The following is a 6,000-nucleotide window of genomic DNA, read 5'->3' as shown; positions in this document are numbered from 1 at the left end:
CAAAAATAAGTTTTACAATGGAATAGGCCCGGCATGGCCAAGCGTGTTAAGGCGTGCACTTCGTAATCTGAGGGTCGCGGGTTTGCGCCCGGGTCGCGCCAAAACATCCCGCCTTCCCAGCCGTGGGAGCGTTATAATGTTACGATCAATCCCACTTTTCGTTGGTAAAAGAGTAACCCCAGAGTTGGCGGTGGATGGTGATGACTAGCTGCCTTCCCTCTAGTCTTACACTGCTAAATTAGGGACGGCTAGCATAGATAGCCCTCGAGTAGCTTTGTGCGAAATTCCAAAACAAACAAACTATATTTATTGTAGACTCATGTATCATCAAGTATCAGAAATTATAAGATGTAAAATTATTCGACTGTCCAGAAATGGTATGAAGTAAACAGATATTGTCATATCACTAGGATACTCCCTTATACTCTACCCAGAATCTTTAAACGTCACCGAACTACAGGAAATGTAGTTCCAGGAAAGTATACTGGTAGACGCCAAAACCTATAGCTTTTTTGTTTTTGAATTTTGTACAAAGCTACTCGAGGGTTATCTGTGCTAGCCGTCCCTAATTTAGTAGTGTAAGAATAGAGAGAAGGCAGCTAGTCATCACCACCCACCACCAACTCTTGGGCCACTCTTTTATCAACGAATAGTGGGATTGATCGTAACATTATAACGCCCCCACGGCTGGGAGGGCGCCAGCATGTTTGGCGCGACAAGGATGCGAACTCGCGACCCTCAGATTACGAGTCACACGCCTTAACACGCTTGGCCATGCCACAAACCTATGGCATCAGGTGATCGTGTTTTGATCAGGTTGACACGTCAAGATCGAAATCTTGTAACATCGTACGACAGGAATGGCATGAGTACCTCTATTCCGGAATACCCAGAACAACAGTGAATTGAAGACTGACTATACAAAGTTATTTTTGCAAAAATGGCTATCTATAAACCAATATCAACTGTGTTATTTGAACGAGATGGCATGCCAAGTTTCAGTAAGGACACTGACATGTGTTATGCATTATAATTGATCTCGGATGAATTTCTGATTCATCATGTTACGTACGTTACTCATCACGATTTCAGACAGACGGAAATTTTAATTTTAATTTAAAAGTTAATTAAATGTCGATATGTATTAAATATACGATATTTGCCAACAAGATTTATACGCACAATTTTCTTTCTTAACACAAATATATTTTAATATGCAAATAACAATACAATTTATAATAGCGGTTATCACAAATAGTGATTTATGTACAAGAGTTTTACAATCTTACAAACAGTATTAAATCATCTGTCTAGTCTGGAAATGAATATTATGTCGACGGTTTACGAGGCGTAAATTACTTTTATGTTGATACACAGATACACTTTACTTGACGGGAATGCTAGCTAGCTCGATTTTACACGCGTGAATTTTTCTAACGAAAATATATAATGTTCTCGAAGAAATACTAACGTCCAAAGTCAATTCACTGAAGTTGTAAGTTTCGAAAACTTAAATATCTGTAGGTTTCCAATTAATAAGCATTTGTCACAGTTATAGCTTCCGAGGCTTATAGTATACTGCCTAATAGCAGACCGAAAATATTGTATTGTCTCCCTGTGTGTTGCGATAGCCACCTTTTATAGTCATTAGGCGATATTCTAGAAAATTCAGTTAGCAACAATACTGGCAATCACTAGTGTTAAATATGCATCTAGTTCATTGTTGATTCTTACGTTCGACAATCTTCTACAAATCTAGAGAACAGTCGGTATTTGCGCAACACACATTTAACAATACAAGTTAAATGCATTTCTAAACATATATTAAACTTAAACAAACAAAGGTATAAAATTATATTAAACTTGTTACACATGTCATCCTTTCAGTTAAGTCCTGTTTCTGACTTGTTAAAGTTGATCTTATGATTATTGTTCTTCATTCGCCTAGAGAACAGATGAGGGAAGACTGTCTTTAGTAGTTTGGATGGGGACCGCGCGCCTTATCGCTAAAGAACACTACACACATGTCGACATTGGAGAAGGAGGAAAATAGTAGAGACAACAATATCCTAGTTCCACGAAGTAGAAACCAGAAGGCGCGCTGCAAGACCGCAATAATAGACGGAAGTGACATCATAGTTCCTTGCTGGATTTAATACAATCAGTATAAACACTAATTCATTGGTTCCAATTCTAATTACATTTATTGAGCATTTATATGTAAATCGTCCTAAAAAGCGATGTCTAACAATAATTCATTAGTTCTTTATTTGATTACATTTCCTGACTTTACTTGTACATAAATCATCCAGAAGAACTTACTTATATACCATGCAGTAATTAGAACTTACTATCATTAATTTGTTTTTGTGATATTCATATAACTTGCCAAAATATTTGATTCTATCACGTTACTTTATAGTTTTATTTTACACGAGTTTCAGAAAAGTTAACCACATATATTCCACCAACGATTAGGTAATGAATATCCAGACTTAATTATGTTAAAACCATTATTTTAACGACATTCTTACTGCCCTTAGGATTTGAACCACTCTGCTGTTATTCATTATTTAAATGAAGTTACAACTTCCGATTTTATTTTAAGTTATGTATATTTATTTGTATTATATGTATTTTACAAAGGTAGGCAGTATTATTAAGGATTGTATACAGATTTCAACGTACATTTAATTGCATATGTTTGACAAAGATGTTTCTATACTTTTGTGGAACAGAATGCAGTATACAGACGTTTTTTTAATTTCCATTTGTGGCTCAGTAACACCACGAAAACATTTCTTTCTGACTCATCGTGACCTGTTCAGCTTAACCCAATAAGTTTACTTAACTTCAAAACACCTGAGCTGCAAGCTTAATATACACAACTAATACGTTTCATTATCTTTAATTTTAACATCAAGTTAATAAACTTTGAAACTAGGCTGACATAGCGGCCTAGCAATGCATCCCAGGTTCAGTTTATGATTTCATCGTCTCTACTCCTTCTTCCATCCATTCTCGAGGTCGAAACACGTGTAGCGCTCTCTAACGACAAGCAGCGTTAACTGCCCTAACAACAATCTTACCCACAAGGAATTTTCATAGTTATAGTAAATAAGATTATTTTTATTAAGACGGAATATAAATAGAATTAGTTCTGCCAAATTAAGAAATGCATATTAAGTTAAACATCTACATGTGTAATTTTTGCAATGAAACAGGCTCTATAGACTTGTTAAGAGATTTATCAGAAAAGCAGGTAATTTTACTGAACACTTATTGAAAGATCCATAATTTGGCATGGCACCGATCAGAATAATATCTTACCAAAACATATACAATGACAAAATATAACATCAAATTACAATGAATATCGCTTGTAACCATGTATCAATTTATATTAAACATTCAGCATATGGTTGTTCCTTCTCATACTCTAATAACCTTTACAAAGCGATGTGGCATACCGTAAATAAAGTTGTGAATATAATCTACCATTATTTCAAACCAATTTGTCACTCAAATGTGTTGCAACTCAGCCACAGCAGCTGGTTTTGTGTCGAGGTTAACAATTTTTATGGTAAGTTCTACCCAATAATTATCAGTAGGATTAGAAGCTGGAGACTTTGCTGTCATTGTCAATCTTGTAACACCTTCCTGATTGATATAATTCTGTACAATATGTACACTGTAGGCAATATCATAATCATCCTGGTATACAAAGTAATTGCCAAGCATAGCCCTAACATATGGCAGAAATACCGTTTCTATGTGATGTTTTAGGAGACGTTGTTGATATTTCCCTGAAGGATATGAAGTGCAGTTTTCCACCATGATGAATAGCTGTCCAAAGATATATTGGATCACCTCCTGTGTGTTCCCTGCGGAAAAGACAGTCTTCCCTCATCTGTTCTCCAGGTAAACATGAACATGGATCCTACCATCAGCTTTAACAGCTGGAAACAGGACTCATCGAAAAAGATGACGTGTCATCTGTGTCCTTACTGTAATTTAGCATGCCATCGTGTCCACGTAATACAGAAATAGCTGTGATTTTAGTTGATATCGCTTTGTAGATATCTAATCTTGCAAAATAATCTTGTTTGGTCAGTCTCCTATTCACTGTTCTTCTGGATATCGAGAATAAATGGTTTCATTCCATTCCTGTCATAACGTGGTGCAAGACTACTTTTGGCCTTGATATGCTAACCTTGTACAAATACACTCAGTAGAGTTTCCTGAAATAACGTTTCCTGTTGTCCAATCACACTTTAGGATTCTTGATACACTGGTGGGTACCCTATTGATCTGAGAATGTTTGTTTGCTTCATAGCATTTCTAGACAGTCGAAGAATTTGACACCACGAAGCGGGAATTTTCGCCAAGTACAAAAAAATGGTATAAAAAAGCACTGACCTGTTTTAAAAAGGTATCTCAAAACTACACCCTTTTATTCAAAACAACTGCATGTTTTAACTAACAAATACTGAAAGCAATCTATACAGACCAGAATAACAACTCATACAAGGTAGTCTGATCATATGCTACCTTCTCTGTTATTACTCGGGTATTTACCCAATAACTATTCCATGCATGTAGACAATTATATCAATAAAGAATAGTATGCAAACATTTTGGGTAAGACTGTATTATGTGGCACATTCCAGTTACATTTACACAGCGTATGTGAGTATATGACTGTGACTGTGTATATTATAGTTCTACCCATCTCACCACAGCCTTTGAGGATGACTTTATTAAAGCAAGTCTGCCTGATGGCTAGCTATGAAAAGTGGAACAGCTTTTAAAGGAACCAAACCAAATATGACCAGTTCTTATAAATGGAAATATAATTTAGAAAAAATAGCACAGACTTTGATGAAAGCTTGAAATAACAAGTGTAATTTTAAATCTTTTTAATGCGGTAAATGCATGAATTTAAACCAGGTTAAGATAAAGAGAGTTATTTATTTATTTATATATCCTACTGTGGCTGTGCTTATTATATGATCAGTACTGTGTCAACTACCACATTGTTGTAAACGATTGGCCTAGTAATAACATCAAATGAAATGATAACTTTCAAAGATAGAGTACTTAAGTTTGTGTTAAATTATACAAGACAAAGATTTGAAAAGTAAAGTTGTGCATAACACAATGTAACATAATTTTGTTCCTGGATAGTATGTGTTACTTCTTAATTGCTTGTGTTGTAAAAGTACAGAAAATGTCCATTATTCCGTTCAAACTTTGTTTTTGTGACCTGGATAATGAAATTTAGAAATTAACTTACTTTCTATGTAAAAACGGGCAAATTTGCACGTTTTCATTTACATAAGGTCTGAATAAAACAACATATGATCAGATTACATTAACATGTAATCAAGATTTACATGTATTTATGCTAAAGTTTTACAAAAATGTTTAGAAGTGAGTAGTTTTTGAGATTTGCGACTGTAATGTAAATCACTTTCACGTATCAGTATTCCAATATAGTCTCCCATCATGTTTTCGTTATACGCTCCCAGGTCACAAAAGCAAAGTTCGAAGAAAAAAATAGGTATTTTCCATTTACTTTAGGCATAAGCAATTTGGAAATAACACTTTCTGCCCAGGAACAAGAAAGAGTAAAAATTTTGTTACATAGTGTAATTTGTAGCTATCGTTTTCAAGGGTAGATTATGGATCAGGTGGTACTGAGACTAAATTTTTTCTATGGATCATACTATAATCATGACTAAAGACTAAGTCAAAAACTTAATTTGAAGACATGTTTTACTTTAGAAGACAAAGGTAAAATAATACCTACATATTTGCAAGACTAGTCTACAAATTAACGAACAATACTAATGTTCCTAAAATAGGAAAAGTGGTGTTTTAAACACAGACATTTCTAGTTTGACAAAAAATTATTTAGACTGTAAGCAACCACATACAGAAACTGAACAACTCATGCTCTTAAGTGTGTGTGCGCGCTCACACACATATACATGCTTA

Source organism: Tachypleus tridentatus, chromosome 12, assembly GCF_004210375.1.
Source record: "Tachypleus tridentatus isolate NWPU-2018 chromosome 12, ASM421037v1, whole genome shotgun sequence".
Classification (NCBI taxonomy): domain Eukaryota; kingdom Metazoa; phylum Arthropoda; class Merostomata; order Xiphosura; family Limulidae; genus Tachypleus; species Tachypleus tridentatus.
The sequence above is the reverse complement of the archived record's forward strand: the minus strand, read 5'-3'. Positions refer to the sequence as shown.